Genomic DNA, 20,200 nt, shown 5'->3' on the forward strand with positions numbered 1-20,200 from the left:
GTGAGAAATAGGTGACACTAGACAATATGTAGGTGTTTTGATTCCATAGGAATTCCTATACTTGAAGATGATCACTATCGCTTTCCCCTTGCTCACTCTACACAAAAGTAATTTTTACCCTCTCCACTCTTTGACGCACCGTTGTTTTGATAAGCAGTATCACTTACACTCTTTATTTTGCAGGTGTTAAGAATATCTAGAATTTGCTCTTTAAGAAAATGTGTGTTACATTTATGTAGACATTTTATACATGAAAAGCAACAGTTGTTTGTCCATTAATGAATCCTATTAAGTAAACTGCAATAATTTTTCCTATATTTAAAAATATTAAATACTTTTCATTCAAAAGTGTCATATTTTTGTTTAAATACATTACTTATTTAGAAAAACTATTTTCTAAAATAAATTAGCTTTATTTCTTATCTTGAAACCTGAATTGTCAGTCTATTTAACAAGTTTGGCATTTGGAACTGGAAAAGGAGCAAGAAGGTAAACAATAACAACTGCAATATTTTTACAAGTTTTTAATGTTTATTTTGTAATTTATAACATATATAATACTTTGTTATATTATTTTAAAATTAATTAAATCTGATATTCCACGGGAACTGGGAATTTTAACGCCAGCTGTTGTGGGGGTAGGGAGCTGTCAGCACTGGCATAGAATCTTATCATTCAAATTATGTTCATTTGGATAATTAATGAGTTTATATGAAAGATATAGAAATATAATTTCTGGTTAGTAGAAATTAACGCATACTTAGCTGGGCAAACACAAGATCAAACGTGTCATCAGTAATACGTGACAACATTACGTTTTCCTAACAAACAGCTGCATTGACGCCAGTGCTTACAACATTTGAATGTGGGACGACCTTTGTGTTTCCTAGCAAACAGTCATACAGTCTCAAGGTCTGTTGAAGAAGAATTTTCTATCTTCAACTCCACGTTCTTTAGAATATGTATGGATAAACAGTAATCATTACTTATTTTTAGTTCTAAGAAAATAAGAATCCTCTTCGGGGCAATAAATATAAATCATTGGTTGTAATGCTTGCTTCATTCAAGCCCCCTAAGGGCACACCAGTAAGTCTGCTAATTTAGAATGATAGAAACCGGGTTTCGATACCCATGGTGGATGGAGCGCAGATAGCCTTTTATATAGCTTTATTATTAACTTTAAACAAACCTTATTTAAATAATAGATAATATGTATGTTGTAATAGTTGTCTCGTTGACTTGTGAAAGCAAAACAGCAAATGTTCTATGAAACATTTCCTGTCTAAAGTAACACTATCTTAGTTATGATAACTTCTCAGCCCATAGATATCCTGTAAAAAGTATTTAAGTGAAAAGGAGACATATTTTGTCAAGAACAATAGTTAAATTGATAGCACAAAGACTATCCAGTAAAAATGCATGATATTTAAACAAGCATCCTTTTCAGGACATTAATTGTAAAAAGTGTGCTTATATATAGAAATTAAGCTATAATCAGTTTATTAAATCATAATCGGCTGTGTACATTCTTGACTTTCATTGCAAGAAACAACAAATTGAAATATTTTGTCAATAACATAGTTATATGGATGATGGCAAACTAGTGAAACAGAAAGATTATTGTAAGTTTCCATGTTAAATAAGCGGCCTTTTTAGGGCAATAACTGATTTACATACAAAAGGTTAGGAAATGTTAGGTTAAGAATTAGTGAAGTGTTTTACACATAAAGATATTGTACTGCTTTTAGGCCATAATTAAATCTAGCCATTGATTACATGTTGAGAACATTAATCCACTTAGTGGACGTCATCATCTCTGATGTCATGTTAGCCTGTCATGGGTGCCTAGTAACGTGTTCCTAGCACTGCACTCTCTAACTACACGGCGTGGACATCATTATCTCCCCCATTGAATGAAGTTGATAAATATGTGGCGCCACCTCATGGCATGCTGTGCCGTGACTGCTCTAACTGATGTGCTACTATAAAAAAAAACAAGTTTATATTAATATACACTGCTGGCCAAAATCTTAAGACCAATGAACATAAATAAAAAATATGCATTTTGTGTTGTTAGACTCAACCACTTATTTGAGTAGAGCTTAGAAAGAGGAAAATAAGAAAAGGGAAAATAAAAATAAAAAGCTTTTTAGCATTTAATAGGGAAAATGTGAACACTATGAAATTAGTCTAAATACTAGCTGGTCAAAAGTTTAAGACCATACTGAAACGAAGCGTTAATTGGTAAACACGTAACGTAATTTAGTCATTTGTGTTCAAGCATTAGCATTGTCAACATCTTCCATTGATATCTCCTGTATTACATTGGGTAAAAACATGGCAAAGGCTAAAAAGTTGACAGAGTTTGAACGTGGCAGAATTGTCAAGCTGCAAAAGCAAGATCTCTCTCAACGTGCCATCGCTGGTGAGACTTGGCGTAGTAAAGCTGCTGTTGCAAATTTCTTAAAAGACCCTGAGGGATACGGAACAAGAATTTCAAGTGATCGGCTCAAGAAAATTTCGCCAGCGTTGAGCAGAAGGATTCGACGGGTTGTTCGACAAGACACCAGTCGATCGTCGAACCAGATTAAGGCCCTTACTGACGCATAATGCAGCTCAAAAACAATAAGACGGCATCTACGAGAGAAAGGCTTTAAAAACCATAAACGTCTTCAAAGGCCACACCTCCTTCCACACCACAAAACAGCTCGGTTAAACTTTGCTGAGAAGCACCAAACATGGGACGTTGAAAAGTGGACGAAGGTTTTATTCTATGATGAGAAACATTTAACCTGAATGTCCAGACGGCTTACAACGTTACTGGCATGATAAGGATATCCCACCGGAGACATTTCCTACACGACACAGTGGAGGAGGTTCTATCATGATCCGGAGTGCTTTCTCCTTCCATGGAACAATGGAGCTTCATGTTATACAAGGGCACCAAACAGCAGCTGGCTACATTGGCATGTTGGAGAGAGCATCCTTATTGACTGAAAGTTCTCGCTTGTGTGGAAATGACTGGATCTTTCAGCAGGACAACGCTGCAATTCACAATGCCCGTAATACAAAGGACTTTTTCATGGCGAATAACGTGATTCTTTTGGACCATCCAGCGTGTTCGCCCGAACTGAACCCCATTGAAAATGTTTGGGGTTGAAAGTTCTACTCAAATAAGTGGTTGAGTCTAAGAACGCAAAATGGATATTTTTTCTTTATGCTCATTGGCCTTAAGATTTTGGTCAGCAATGTATATTAGTCAAATTTTGCTTCGTACCTACAGTTTTTTGTTTATTATATGTTTTGCACATTGACCAAGAAGATGAAGAATAATTTTACTATTCTTTGACTACTTATTTCTCATAATTTAAAAGAGATATTAAGCTGCTTTTTTACATGGAGCAAGAGGTTAAGAAACATAACAATAAAAGTAATGGAATTACGACATTTGAAACAGCTGTGATAATACCTTAGAGTTACCCAATGGTTAACTTTGTATGAGTCACGGAAGTGTGATTCCTCTAAAATTTTAATTTGACTGAACTCACTACTGTATCTTCAAAAATCTTTTTCAGCAACACCTAGGTTTTTATTTTTTTATGTTGTCAAGTTCAGGGCTACACAAAGAGCTATCTGTTCTCTGCCTACCTCGGATATCAAAACACAATTTCGAGCACTATAAGTTCTCAGACTTACTGATGAGTCTCCGAGAAGTCCTGTAAAAAGAAAAAAATATTTCATGTGTGTAATTACAAGATCGTAAAAGATCGTCTGCTATTAAAAGTTTCTTTATATCTTGGCTGTTGTTACAAGTTTCTTAAAGTTACAAGTTTTCAAAGATAAAAAGTATTAGCTTTGTCCTGGAGACAGAGATTCGAAAATATTATCACGATTTATGAATTTATCAACAAATTTTGGCAAATAATCTGTTGGCATAGACTGATAATTTTATTATAAGTTCAATAAATTTCTAAAATTCTAGAAAGCGTCGTATTTTATTAAGAATTTTTTCAAAGATCTTTGAAGCCAACCCTTTCTCAAATTTGTGAATAGAGATTTTTTTTTCACTTACTGATTTCTTGCGATAACTGATGTAAACCTTTTTTTTTTTCTGATATCCTTATAAAATAATATCTTAATAAAGATTTTTTGAGGAACTTTAAAATTAGCCCTTGTTTGTAAACTTTTACTTAACATCAGTTTTCTAGAATCTTTATCGAAACTTTATTGATATTTCTAGCATCTAAAATGAGTCTTTTACTGACCTACTGGATTTTGTCCCTTTCTTTCTTGCCTATATTCCTTGAAACGTGTGTAACTTTCACTTTTGAAGACTTCCAGGATTCTGCTCTGAAGTGCTAAAGACCTCACCCTGGAGCCCCTATATATGAAATCGTAGACCCCACCCTGTTCTGACGATACTACAGTTTATACGTTCACTGAGATTAATGAAGTAAAACTTTGGGTGTCGTTCCTCTGGAGACTCACCCCCCTCTATGATAGACCTTTCATCTGTTAGGTAGATAACAGCCCAGCCCGTGCAGGCACTAGCTACTGTGATGCCTGAGTCGTGACTTCTAGTTCCGTTCCCTGGGTACAGGTACTGACCTAGGTCTGCTGCTGACTGCTGGACAGGAGAAGCGGATTTTACTACGGCACGCGTTGGATGCACGCGCTCTTCCAAGGGCGGTGTTTGTATGATGTATTCGTTGCTGTAATAGTTGGAAAGAGACGATTAACATGCGTGTGCGTGTATGAATCAGTAACATTGCTATTAATAGTTATTAAAACTGATGTTAATAGCTTTTAAAGTATTTCTTCTTGGAAGACACAGTAGGGGTTACTGTACAGAGATTCTTCACATTGACGATAATAAATGTGTTCCCCAAACTTTTGCCATAAATACAAAACAAGAGTAGAATAAAAACATATTTTTGAGAGCGTGTGTTCCTATAAAATATATTTCTGACAAGAAACCAGTTTTACTTCTATTTTATGAAGTATATTTTCATATAATTTAGTTATTTAACTATGAAATTTATGAAAAATTGGGACCATTAATTATACGCACGATTGAAAAAAAGGAAAGTCAATATAATCTACAATTGTGAAAATAATAATCTAATTCTAAAATATACAAGAAAAATACAAGGTTCTTCAAGTGTAATTTTCAAAGAGAGACGGGAGTTTGAAACCAAACACACGTGTTTTCTTACATCTTGGCTACCGGTTCTTATAAAACTAACACAGAATTTGGTCTGTATTTAGTATTTCAGTCATATCGACTATACCTGTTGCTTAGGGAAAGAGGAGATTTTTGTCCCGATGTTTTGTGGTGTCTTTTACTCAAACAGTGATCCTATACAGGAACTTCAAGAATAAAAAAACATTAATAACACTGATCTAAACCTTTGAATTATTCAACCCACAAGCTGTTCAAAATAGAAACAGGTATGAAACCCAATCTATCACTCGCTTCACCACTTGTCACTGAGTTATACCGGTTTCGAAAATTTTCACCCCTGACTAGTGACCCTGTTTCTTGTTATTTCATTCCAGCCCAAGGAGCCGGCGGGTCATCAGAGGGTTGCAGCCCACCTTCAGCCATGAGATGTGGTGAGCCAGACGACTGAGAATGCGTAAAGGTTGTGTAAATCATGACAGGAGTGTGGATGAAACTATGATCTGGAAATGAGGTTCGTTTGTATGTGAAAGATAGAACAATTGGATATTACATAAAGATAAAAAGGAAAATAATCATTTACCTATCGGATAAATATAACTGGGTAAATTTAGTATTGGTAGACCCAAATGATTAGAATAATAAAACATATTGTTGTTTTGTAGTTAACAACAAAGTTACGAAAATGACTATCCATGTTCTGCCCACCACGGGTATCTAAAGACGGTTTCTAACGTTGTAAGTCCGCAGACATATTACTGTGCCACGGGGTGCAATCAATTAAAGTGATGTAACATATATGTTTTAGAAGATGGTCAGCTGGTGGCTAAAGTTTTCTCGGAGCATAAACTTTCTGGCTGAGAATATCAGAAAATATGTTAGTTTGAGAAAGAAATCACCTGTGAACATATCTGGGGAAAATTTTGCGTAGTTGTGAAAGTACAGTGGAGCGCCATTAAGCTGCGGACCAGTAAACCGCGAAATCGCTTAAGCCGTTGTAGCAAGTCTTGTGAGCGATGTGAGCAAGGATTATCGCGGCTCACCGCTAATTTAAGAACGTGTAAAAACGCGGCTTACGAATTTAATCCTGGCTTTATAACTTCAATGGGATATTTAAAAAGGATTTGCTTTAATTTGGGAAATAAATAAAATATATTACAAGAGAAATCGACTGTTAATCTACATTATCCGCTCTCTATGCCAGCTTCATGGAGGCCACCATTGTTACCGAATCACACCTCTCCATACATTAAAGTTAATCCGCGGTAAATCCGTGAAAAAGTGATCAATAATGAAAGTATTATTTTTAATTCGATAATCCAATATAATGATCACGCAATGGCCCGGATGAGGCTCCTCGGCGGAGCTGTTGGCGACTTCGGCTTTTCAGTCACAAAGATTTAAGCCGCGGACCACTTAAGCCGCGGTTAAGCAGGTTGACCCCCCAAATACCGCGGCTTAAAGGCGCTCCACTGTATAGGAGGAAAGTGATTAGAGACGAAAGAATAAGTCTAGACCTCCTGTTGTAGTGGTGAATCGTGTATTATATGTCTAGTGTTTCAAGGTGTCCTCCACTCCTCCTATAGAAATTTCAAGAATATATAACCCTGATGATATCTATTTATTCTTTTCAAGTATTTAGCCAATTAGCTGTTCAAAATTTTCAAAACAAACAAAAAATATATTTTCCTAACTTTCGTCTTTTTTTTGTTTCGAATTTCGCGCAAAGCTACACGAGGGCTATCTGCGCTAGCCGACCATAATTTAGCAATGTAAGACTAGAGGGAAGGTAGCTCGTCATCACCACTCATCGCCAATTCTTTGGCTACTCTTTTATCAACGAATAGTTCGATTGACCGTCATATTATAACGCCTCTACGGTTGAAAGGGCGAGCATGTTTGGTGCGACCGAGATTCGAACCCGCGACCTTCGGATTACGAGTCGAGCGCTTTAACCACCTGGCTATGCCAAGCCTACGCTAAGGCAATGACAGCATGTGGAACATGTCCTTCTCGCTTTTCATTAGCAAGATATATCTTCTTCGTGCATCAGCACCATTATTGTTGTTTTCTCATCACTGATGGTTTTTTCAAGTTTAATAATGTTACATGAATATAGTTCATATTTATTAACATCCTCTTCTTTTTTATATCTCACGTTTTGTAATGCCTTCTAGTAATTGTTTAGGTAAGTTCGTAAGACTTCTCAACAGTCAACACAAACATGTAAAACGATTTAATGTATCTCAAACATAAAACGTATTTTTGCATACCACTCTCAGTGTATATTTTGCTAGTGTTTACGTAATTTCTTACACATTCCAGTGTTCATGTCCCTGCTTACATATTCCAATGTTCACGTCTCTACTTACACATTCCAGTGTTCACCTCCCTACTATATATGCCAGTGTTTATGTCTCTACTTATATATTCCAGTGTTCATGTCCCTACTTACATATTCCAATGTTCACATTGCTACTTACTCAGGTTATGTTCGTGTTATTACTTACACATATCATTCTTCACTTTGCTACTAAACGCAGATCAATATTCACACTTTTACTTACAACTACCAGTCTTCACGCTGCTACTTACTCGTACAAGTGAACACTGGAATTTGTAAATAGCGACGTATTAGCCTGTGTAACTAACAATTTAAGCACTAGCATTTATTCACGTAATTATTGTGTCGTTTAGCAACACCATTGTTCAGTTGAATTACTGCTTGATTTTCGAAATAATGATTAAAGTGACAGATATACGGCCCCTAATAGTAACTTAGAGGCAGTCATTTCTATTTTATCGATAACATTTTGAAAGGGTAGTGTGTGTTTTCTTAAAGCAAAGCCACATCGCGCTATCTGCTGAGTCCACCGAGGAGAATCGAACCCCCTGACTTTAGCGTTGTAAATCCGTAAACTTACACAGCGAGGGACAACAGTAATGCTGCAGTCTTTAGATTACACTGAACGCATATTGAGATTCAAACACACTTATTAATATTTTTTCTTAACTTACACCCATAGTAGTTTTTCCATTTAGTTTATCAAACTTACTTCAGAACTAAAACATTTTTATAGGCAAAATGTCATGGATAATTACATAGATTTATAAGCTCAGAAGAGTGTAGTTTTCGGTTTCGTTTGTTTCAAAGCACATAGCTACACAATGGACTATCCATGCTCTGCCCACCACAGTATCGAAACCCAGTTTATAGCGTTACAAGTTGCAGACATACAGCTGTGCCACTGGGAGGCGTAGTTTTCGGAGTGTGGTAATTTATCCACGACAAAGAAAGAAGAAATTAGACTTAAATGTTCGATTTCGTTGTCAAAATCAATTCAAACAGACACGCCTTCCGGGTATAAGTTCCTTCCTTTGAAATCATTCCAAGGGTTTTTCCCTGGTGGTAATCTGTTCGTGGAATTTGTCTAATCTATAAATATTTTATTAACGGCTGAAGTCATCGACACATTGGAACTGAAGTTAAACATTTCTATCATAAAGCACATTTAACACTGCTACAATGAACGCGTTGATATCTTACTTAAGAAACCAAATGGTCATGGCAAGATGTAACTGTTCTTATTTCTCTGTTTGTAATTATGCACAAACTTACACAACGGGCTATCCATACTCTACCCACCACGGTATTGAAACCCGGTTTCTAGCGTTGTAAGTCTGCAGACATACCGCTTTGCTGCTAGGGGGCTAACTGTTCCTCTAGCCCCTATACAAAGTACGGATTATTTTTGTTTTAACCCGTTACAGATTAGTAAAAATTTTAAAAAACAAGCACTTATCTCCTTGGAGATGTGCGACCAGTGATTTATTATGACACTTTTAACAACTAAAGTACACATTGCAGTTTATTTATTTACTTCAAATGTTCGTGCAAACTATAGACTGGCTATCTGCGCATGACTGCCACTAATTTTGAAGTTTGAGCCTGAAGAAAAAAGACCCACCTTTCAAAAGCGCTCGGATTATAGAGTTTGTATCATTTTATAATTTTGAACTGATAGATTAAGAGAAGACCTGGTAATCAAAAGCACCAACAGCCAATTTTGAGCTACGTTGTGGCGAAACACAGATTCTCTGATTCATGGTCCAGGGACGCTAACCAACAAGCCACACCCGAGACATAAAATCAACTACATGGTCATAAATATGCGAAACCATCATGGTTTTGTGAAGATATTTTGATCTTAGTCGAAACCTGGTAGGCACAGAACAGATAGACCATTGTGTAGCTTTGTGCTTAACAAAAAATACAATTCTCAATGTGCACCGGCAGCATATTCTAGAACATTTGACTAAATGTTCAGTGGAATAAAAATTAGAAGAAAAAATGCTTATATTATATCAGTAGCGAAGCGTTGTGAAAAATAGTGTTTTTCTAATACTTAGTAGATTAACCAATCAACTCTCTTGCTAAAATACTAGTGCAAAAACTAAATTACCACGGGAAAACAAAAACGTTTCATCATATTCCTTACCAGACTTTCAGCTGTGGGGGCGTTATAATGTGGCTGTCAATCCCACTATTCGTTGTTTAAAGAGTAGCCCAAGAGTTGGCGGTGGGTGGTGATGACTAGCTGCCTTCCCTCTAGTCTTACACTACTAAATTAGGGACGGCTAGCACAGATAGCCCTTTGTGTAGCTTTGTACAATTGTTAATCTTAATATACTAGCACGATATGCCTTAAAAGAATTACCATGTACAGTAATACAAAATAATATAACATTCACTACTGTCGGAACAAGAAGTTTATATGGAAATAAGTTTCGAAACTTTCACGAGTCCTTTTTAGTGCAACTTTTGTTTGTGAGAGAATCCAATCCAATCACAGTGAGAATTTAGTTTAAAATATGTTTCATTTCCCGAAGGGACATGTGACACAAGCAGGGGCGGTCAAAACATTTGCAAGAGAAGCATATACAGTTTATTTTATAACGGCCGTTCCCAAGTCCCGTGAGGGTATATGACGTCAGGAAGAGGTTCAGTTTATAGTGACCTTTTGAGATGTTGAAATTTGGCAAAAACTAATGAACTATTTACAGTTATTTTGAAATAATTTCTAGTTTTATCTATAATTTTTGTTGATTTCCAGTTAATTATATGACCAAGACTTCTCATGTGAAGAAAAATAGCATTATTTGTTCGACCATGTTTAAAATCCCTTCCATGTTCTGTGTCAAAATTTCTTCCCGTTTCACCAACACAGACTTTGTCACAAGACTGGCAGGAGATTATAAAGACTTATTGTTCTTTGTTTTGAAGTGCAGACATATTCGAGGGTAGAAAGTTCTTAATGGTGTTGGGATATTTATAAAGAGCTTTGAAATTGTTGTTTTTGAAACACTTCTCCAAAGCCAGAATGGTACATAAAATATAACGTATTACATAATACAAACAGTTTTAAAGGGAGTTAACCTCATTCAACAGCTGCTAGACTGCTTAACTTAAAGTTACTACAATTTGCAAATTCAAACCGTACACGGAATACAATATTGTATATTAAAAATTAAAGTTATATTTTATTTATATTATTTTGCCATCAAAATCTAAAATCAGAAAACCCAAACTGTAAAACCACAGGGAACTGTGGTTGTTTTAAAACATGACATCAGCTTTCTGTGTTCTGGGTATGAACAAACAATACCGGTTGCTACATTCTGATATACGTTATACATTAGTCTATTGTTTCATACTTGAATTATTTCATGTAAAACATTCAGTAACACGGAAAGAATATGGGTGTGTTTTCAACGTTACATAAACTTTCCTTTCAGTCTCGGTCACTGATGGTTAAGAATCCTACTCGAAAGTAATGTCAGAAATTTTCGCAGCTTGAGTTACAAGTATCGTGAATAATGCTCTATGTTATTAAAGACAATTTCAAATATATAGTTAACGGAAAACTTAAAGTCAACAAGAACAAGGTCACTCAAGGCAATCGAGATTTGAGGACTAGTAATATTACATATGCCAGCATAGCAACGTCCGTGATTGGTCCAAGGTATGGCGGCCTATGAATGCTCCGAATGCTGACAGCTTGGTTTATGCCTGAAGGCAAGTGTAATGCACCCAGCGAGGTCCTCGCCTTAGACGTGACTGATTTTCTTTTGGCGAAAGTAATTATCTGACTAGCTGTACACGTAATCCCACCACCAGCCAATCAGTGACGTGATGGGGACGTTCGCTCGGTACTAAGCTGTCGAAACGTCACACTGGCCAAGAAACTCGTATGGTTTTGATCCTTCTAGGGATGAGTTGTGTTTACATTTGTTTATTTTGGTACCAAAATTGGAAATATCAGCAGGTTAACTAAACCAAAACTGATATTTTATCCCCCTATTTGCGAATGTAATATTAAATTTTAACATTTTGAGACAATTACCTTCGTTCAGTTTAGACGGGACAGCAGCGCCACTAAGATCGTCAAACCAAGTGTGCAACGAAGCAAATTTAATGAACGTACCACGATGACCTGTACTTCTCTGCTGGTGACGATCACTGTTGTCTTTTCAGCCCCACTAGGTGAGAATTCAATTTAGAAGTCACAGCTCATGGAACTGTGCAAACTTGACGTGTATAGCGCATGCAAAATATATTTTGAGAAATATGTATGTGTGCAAAAAAATAATAATCTTAGAATTACCCATAAGTTTTTATGACTAAAGAAAAAAATTAAATATGCAAAGAAAACAATATGTGTAGGTGTGGCTAGAAACTGTTATATACGTTTAGAAAAGTCTATATTAGTGCTAAGAAAATATTTGTGTGACTGCCGAGGAAACATTTGTAGTTATATTTGTAAACCGTTCAGGTGGTATGGGAAATGTTTTGAGGAAAGACCTGAAGTAACGCTGAGTTAGTGTGATAGATATACTGAGGAAAGGCTTGAAGTTCAAGTAGTAGTGAGTTAGTGTGGTAGATATATTGAGAAAAAGTTTGAAAGAAATGTTGAAAATAAGTTTATTTTTTCTGGTATTAAGAATTTTTTTGAATATTTTTTTTTATTTTAAAGTTTCTACCCTGGAATTATTCAAGTATTTCTATCCCTTGACTTTTCTATAAGCACAAAGGTTAAAAAAAAAGTCAATCTGTACTCTACCCACCACGGGTATTGAAGCCCTATTTTGTTCTTGTCAACGTATCTGTTATATCTTATGTTACTTGTTGACAAGTCTTTTGACGGCGATCTTGGTTGGGAGTTTTAGAATAAATTTTTATAAATCATATCGTGCATGATGTTATATACAAGGATATTAGGAAAAATACGATATACATTTCTTTTAAACAATATTTATGTACAAGTTTCAATACAGTTTCGTGATGACATAAAATATGCGCTTTGTTATAGTTCTGATATTATCGTTAATTTATATGCATAAACATGAGACTTTCATACAGATCAATCCTGTATTTTAGGCATAATTTATTCATAATTTTGTAATTTCAAAATACTGGTCTCAGAGATTATCATTAGAGTATTTGTCCATTATAAGAAGAAGTGTTTGGAATGAAGAGACTCTAATGTTTGGTAAATTCAAGGATGCCTATAAAGAATGTACAATTAAAAGGTGTTGGAAACGGTGGTGTTGTAGCACCCCCCTCGTTTACATATTTGACTACGTACTAACTCTAAAATATGTTATTATGTTAATTTTCTAATGACATTCCCCCACATCCCTCCTAGAATAAGCTTGCCTTTGCAGTATGGGAACTTCTAAAAGCAGATCACTATACTTTCAATCTCTCATTGTAAAACCTCCATGTCTGGACAAGCAACCCCCCTCCCCAAGACACACGATAAAAACACTTTGTAACTCCTTTCTACACCATTGGTACAACTGATAAGTTATTTAAATTATCTTGTTTTAATTATTTATATATATAACACGTCGCGTAATGACGAACAATTAAAATATTTAATGAAAAGACGTGACCAAGTAAATCTTCTTAAATATTTTAATAACTAAGTTCGTTTAATAATATCCATTCGATAAAAGTCCGAAATATTGGATAAACTATTGGCCGAGCTAACTTTGAACAAACGTTACGTCATCAACTTTTCTAATTTTTTTTTTATGGTTTCGAGTAGAATACTTGTATGGTAAGTATAATAAGCGATGACAAAGAAAACATTAAAAAATCAAGATAAATGTATTATGCATTTTGTGTGTCTGTGTGTGTAATCTAAAATATTATTTTTAGCGTGTAAACCAAGAACGCGAAAAGTGTTGAATAAATGTTACGTTTCTTTCCTTTTGTATTTTGAATGTCCTCTTACATAGAGTATGAAATTAACCTATAGTAGTGAATATTACAGTCTAGTAGGTCAGAAAACTAAACACTGTATTGTAGTCTACTATGTCAAACAACTAAGCACTGTTGAGTGGCTAAAAATAAGATATTTTGTACAACGAGAAAACGGCACTGCTTTTGTTGAAATACAGAATAACAAAATCAACGACTCTACCTAGTTCAGAAGTTGGTTGGGGCTGTAACTGTTATATTTAGGGCCAGTTTCAGCATGTGTACTTTCAACTTAGGGTCTCAAAACGTTTTCAGTTACATTACGAAAACTATAGGTACATTTATTCAGTAGAACGTAAATACTGGGGGCCATTAAGTTTGTTGAACAATGAAGGCTTTTTATCATCAGTTTCATCTCCACTGCTAATAAACGAAGAATTTGGGTTTATCTTATAGTTGTATATCTTCTGTACGACTTGCAAAATTAAATAACCAACTATTAGCTATTCCTGCAATAGGGCTATTTGTACCAGTCTTTAATTATAGTAAAGTATTAAGAATGATAAAAAATTACGCAACATTTTATCTTCTCAGTCACAATACGAGAGTAATTCATCTTCTTACGTTTATTCTCCTATTGACCACGTGCTCACTTTACATTGCATTACGGCTACTAATGAATAAAGGTGCTCAATTTTGAGAATGTCCTAAATCAATTGTAAACGTATAAATGTACATTACTCAATATAGTTATATAGCAATGGAGTGAAAGAGCGAGCTTATGAAATAGGTAAGTAATATCAAAGATATAGTCTACAAACCCATAACAACGGATATACTGACTACAAAAAAGAAGCTTTGTAATTATTTATTTACATAGTAAATGTCCCACCACTCTTACCGAGAAAGCAGCTTGCAATTTGTTTAGTTATTTTTGTTGTTGTTTTTCTGTGAAAACAACAAAACTTTTTGTTAAAAAATAGGCTTTAATTAAAAAAAACAAAATATTCGGACAATGAGGTATACAAACACGTTAAATATCTTTATCAGACTATGGTTTACATTTTGTTGAAACTTATACCATAGTTAATTTGGATTCACAAACTCCATAAACGACCATAAAAATACGGGTTTAGCACTGGCATTAACAAGCAACTGCTAATGGTCTATCAGTTCCAATAGGTACTGATCTGAAATAAATTATGCCCGGCATGACCAGGTGGCTAGGGCACTCGACTCGTAATCCAAGGGTCGCAGGTTCGAATCCCCGTCACACCAAAAATGCTCGTCCTTTCAGCCGTTGGGGGCGTTATAATGTGTCGGTCAATCCCACTTTTCGTTGGTAAAAGAGTAGTCCAACAGTTGGCGGTGGATGGTGATGACTAGCTGCCTTCCCTTTAGTCTTACACTGCTAAATTAGAAACGGCTAACGCAGGTAGCCCTCGTGTAGCTTTGCACGAAATTAAAAACAAACACATTTAAAATAAATTAAAGGTCATTTATTCTAACTTTATCAAAGATAGAACCAGTATTAATCTGTTTATTATCAACAACTCCATTGAATATAAAAAGAAAATTATATAGTTTTGAGGCTAAAACTAGGAAAAACTTTAGTTTAGTTATTTTTCATTAATTTTATTGTTTATAAAATCAAAAGAAGTATTTCCCCAACAGTTACAAGGTATTTTGATAATTCCGGTAAATTAATAATTAATGTTAGTAAACATAAATATTTATATGACAGTCACTCATAAAATTTATCATTGTCTCACACTAAACGAATTCGTGTAGGGTATGCATTTTTAACTTGACAGCATGTTTGTACTATTCGGTTAACATGTCTTCCAATAAGTACAAGAAATGCTTATCGGAGGTAACTTCAGTCCACAAGTTGTAGATTTACGTTTATTCAGACTACAATTTCCACACATTGAAAATCATACAAAGAAATGCTGTACATAATAAACCTTTCCATTTCCGTCGCGCTTCAATATATTCTTTTATCTAATTAAAAGGTTTTCCTGGCAAACCTGGCGACATTTATCTGCCAAAAATCACTGGAAAAAAAACTCTTTCTTAAAACAAGTAAGATAGATTTGAATACCTTCTTCGTTAATAAAACATTCAGGGTCAAAACTCCTAGGTTCGGTAAGACCACGTGGTTAAGGCGTTCGACTCCTAATCCGAAGGTTCCCGGTTCGAATCCCTGTCACACCAAACATGCTCGTCCTTTCAGACGTGGGGGCGTTATAATGTGACGGTCAATCCCACTATTCGTTGGTAAAAGAGTAGCCCAAGAGTCGGTGGTGGGTGGTGATGACCAGCTGCCTTCCCTCTACTCTTACCCTACTAAATTAGGGTCGGCTAGCGCAGATAGCCCTCGTGTAGCCTTGCGCGAAATTCAAAATCAAAGCTTCTAATAAAAAACATACACGTTTAACTTCGAAGACATAAACTTGCCATTTTACAATACAAATATTCCAATCTGATCCTTCTCGTAACTTATCCGATACAATATAATTCAAGACTCCTTAAAGAGAGCTCGTAAACTCAATCGCATTTTTATAAACGAAGTTTTTCCAACCACATTTCGAGCCCCTCGGCGGCTCAGTGGGAAGTCTAGAAATCGGTTTTCGATATTTGCAGTGAGAAGACCACAGATAGACCATTGTGAAGTTTCTTTAACAACAAATTAAAAACTACAGCATTCAAAGCGTCAAATCCATACAAATTTGCGAAAAGTTCATCAGTCTTCTAGTTACCACATGTGGGTTTAAAATTGTTTTATAAATATCACAACTTTTTGAAACCTTTCCCATCTACACTTCAATTTCATTGAAAATAAGAAAAAAATGAAACACTGTTAGTTCAATAATTAAGTCCCCATTATATATTGTATAACATTATATAATTAGATAAGTCACACTTGTGTTTTGTTTTCTAATTACTGTTTACTATTAATGTCTGTTATTATTACTGAGCTTTATCAAAATTAATCATGTTTAATGTTTGGCTAAGTTTGTTTATTTGTTTTGGAATTTCTCGCAAAGCTTCACGAGGGCTATCTATAATTTTGCAGTGTAATACTAGTGGGGAAGGCAGCTAGTCATCACTACCCACTACCAACTTTTGGGCTACTCTTTACCAACGAATAGTGGGATTGACCTTCACATTATAACGCCCGCACGGCTGAAAGTGCGTGTATGTTTGATGAGATGGAGATTCGAACTCCCGACCCTCAGATTACGAGTCGAGCGCCTCAACCACTTGGCCATGTTGGCCCTTTAGCTAAGGAGTTAACTTTATTTATTCATGTGTTCTTTAATGTGGCACAGGTTAATTAAAGCCAAACTAATTGTGTTAGACGCACCTCATGTCTAGTATATTATTGTCCTTTTTTATTACATTTAACATGGTTATGTTTCATTCAGAGAACCAATATTCTGGTTACTTATTGTACGATTCAGGTATTCATTTATTTCATTCTATTTTATTTTGTACCTCAATAAACATTGTAACGTATTAAAATTAATCTCGGACGCGTCTTCGATTTATCGTATTGTATTAAGTATATTACGTATTAAAATTTCAAACTGCCGGAAATTTTAATTTTAATTTAGAAGTTAATTGAATTTCAATATGTATCAAATTTATTATATTTGCCAACACGATTAATACACACAATTTTCTTTCTTAACATAAATATATTTTAATATAAAAACAGCAATACAGTTTATAATAACGGTTAATACAAATAGCTATTAAAATATTGGTTTATATACAAGAGTCTTGAAAATTATACTAATTCTTCTAGTTATTTTAGATCTGAATATTTTATGGACGGTCCAGGTTTACAACGAGCTAATTAATTATGAGTTGTTATCGTTACACCTTGCTTGAACTAGCTAGCTTGGTTGCCCGTACGTCGGTTATAAGCTGACTTTTTTACCAACGAAGATATTTAATGTCCTCGTAGAAATACTAACGCCCGAAGTTAATTTACACAAGTTGAACGATTTGTAATGTTCGAAATCCATAAAAATATCTGTGAAATATCTGTAGCTCTTTCTCCCCCCCCCCCCCCGATTAATAAACATTTATCATAATTATAGCTTCCAAAGTTTATAGTATACCGACTGTAGCTGACCAATAATATTCTATTATTGTCTCTTGGCGTCTTGTGATAACTTGCTTTTATTTACATATTAAGCAAGATTCTCGAAAGTTCAACAGTTCGAAGATACGCTAGAGTTTTCTTAAAATATATATTGTTGATTCTTACTCTAGAGAATCTTCTAAACATTTAGAGAACAAATATGTCACAAGCATCAAACTGAAACAAACGCATATTTTAAAATAAATGTACAACAGTAAATCCGTTACAACATCAGTTTAGTTTGTTGTACCATTGGCGCTATCCTTCTAACCAATAATGTAATGTAATAACTTAGGTGTTAAGCAAGTCAAAAATTACACCAGCAATCCATTTAACAAATAGAACAGATTATTAGGGAAGCTTTTGTAAAGTTTTGCTTATACTAGGTTATGCTGATGTTAAATTGCTCGATAAAAATTAAATCTACAACAGTACTTGAATTGTTATTGTTGTTTTTTAGCTAAAGTGTACTTTATTTTGTTTAAAGGTTGGTTTCATTAACAGTATCTATTAGAATGTTTAATATATATTTTATTATTTTCAATATGTCATTATTATATTTTTAGTATAGATATTACTTTGAATTGTTATCTTAGTATTTAAATTTACAACTACCTAAGGTAGCTGAACCTCGTGAAATATTATTGGGTTTACGGCCGAAAATATCGTTAACAGCAAGCGTACACGTACTATAAAATAATGCATTGTAATGTTTATAAATTACAGTATTTATATATAAAAGGAAAATATTTGATTTTCATTTTAGTTCTGATATGTAGTAATACTGTAAGTATCATAAACTAGTAAATAAAGGAGTTATTACTGTATATGTAAACTACTGTGTATGTTTCTTTTATTATTATTATATTACTTGGATTATTAAAGTAGTCACCCACCTGGTACAGCGGTAAGTCTACGAATTTAAAACACTAAAATCAGGAGTTCGATTCTCCTCGGTAGACTCAGCATATAGCCCACTGTGGCTTTATTATAACAAAACACACATTATTAAAATAAAAAAGTTCAATCATTTAACTAGAATAGTAGGCCTAATTTTAGAGATATACTGTTCAGAACAAGCAAGGACCTCAATAAAGTAGTTAAAAATATTGATGTTCTTCAGATTAGAAAAATGAATTATATTAAAGAAACTAAAACGTCATCCACCTCAACAAACCAACATAGAGAATATTTTCAAAGGAGATAAATATCTCAGTTATTAAATAGAAATGTCATACACACAAGCACATTACAGAGACAGACAAAATAAAGACACAATTACAATACACTAAAACCTCATTCATAGCAGTTCAGATAAAGTAGAGAGTTTGATAAATAAGATAAAATGCTACTTTTATCAACACCTCTGGAAGATGTTGTTCAGGTCAGGCAGATAACTTAACAAATATTTAAAACTTCAGTGCTTCATAGAGAGGTTATTCATACCAGGTAAGAGTCTTACTAAGGAGGCTAACACTTCGTTTATATGAATACACCAGACGAGAAAATTATCCCAGTAAGGAACCTAACAAGTCGCTTATATCAACATACCAGATCAGGTATATTTCAACAAAGAGAGTAAAACATTAACACACCACCAGATCTAGTAAAGACTAAAATAGAAAAAATAAACGTCGTGCACATAAACAAGCCAGGTCAGTTAAAGAGGCAGAACTAAATCTTTGATTTAAGTGTTGTTTGCTCAAACTAAAATTTCGCTTTAACAAACTTGATCGTTCTTTAGGTGCTAAAACATTATTTAATATATACTTTGTTTTTGATCCTTAAATTTAGCTTTTCCCACATACAAACAAGTTGGAGTTACATAAATACTGTAAAAACATTATACATTTTGAAATATATTGGAATATCAATCTCGAGGGCTCGGCATGGCCAAGCGTGTTAAGGTGTTCGACTCGTAATCCAAGGGTCGCAGGTTCGAATCCTGGTCGCACCAAACATGCTCGCCCTCCCAGCCGTGGGAGCGTTAGAATGTGGGCCCGGCATGGCCAGGTGGTTAAGGCACTTGACTCGTAATCCGAGGGTTGCGGGTTCGAATCCCGGTCGCATCAAACATGCTCGCCCTTTCAGCCGTGGGGGCATTATAATGTTACAGTCAATCCCACTATTCGTTGGTGAAAGAGTAGCCCAAGAGTTGGCGGTGGGTCGTGATGACTAGCTGCCTTCCCTCTTGTCTTACACTGCTAAATTAGGGACGGCTAGCGCAGATAGCCCTCGAGTAGCTTTGCGCGAAATTCAAAAGCAAACAAAACAAACAAACCAATCTCAAACTAGCCCGTTTGTGTGTGTGTGAAAAAATGTTTTTTTGCCAATTACACTTTCGCTGATAAATATGCTATAACAAAAAATGTTTGGGTGAGCAAAATTACTGGTGGTTTATAACAAGCCAAAATGTACTTACGTGCCTCCAGTTTAATTTATTCAAGATTCTAGTAGTTCTAAAGACATAATTTACTGTCACACGTAACTGCTACTTTGGTAACTCTTAAGAAACTTGTATCATTAATCAAATGGTCGTATCCCGTACCTTGTATGATCCATTACTTCTCGAGCAACTGTGGGAACCTTCACATTT

General features: G+C 34.9%; 1 long non-coding RNA gene across 4 annotated transcripts; it reads right to left on the reverse strand.

The window, feature by feature from the left end:
* Positions 1 to 171: 171 nt before the first annotated feature.
* LOC143229552 (uncharacterized) lies at positions 172 to 20,183 on the reverse strand. 4 transcript variants are annotated; one of them, XR_013015938.1, is made up of 4 exons: positions 20,027 to 20,183; positions 4,266 to 4,712; positions 3,549 to 3,716; positions 172 to 1,982 (listed from the first exon to the last, which is right to left on the reverse strand). It is a non-coding gene; the product is annotated as an uncharacterized LOC143229552 (long non-coding RNA). The 4 variants fall into 4 exon arrangements; XR_013015937.1 differs by having other exon boundaries at positions 173 to 1,982; positions 3,470 to 3,716; XR_013015935.1 differs by lacking the exon at positions 172 to 1,982 and having other exon boundaries at positions 3,324 to 3,716.
* Positions 20,184 to 20,200: the final 17 nt, after the last annotated feature.

This window comes from Tachypleus tridentatus, chromosome 10 (assembly GCF_004210375.1).
Source record: "Tachypleus tridentatus isolate NWPU-2018 chromosome 10, ASM421037v1, whole genome shotgun sequence".
Lineage (NCBI taxonomy): Eukaryota > Metazoa > Arthropoda > Merostomata > Xiphosura > Limulidae > Tachypleus > Tachypleus tridentatus.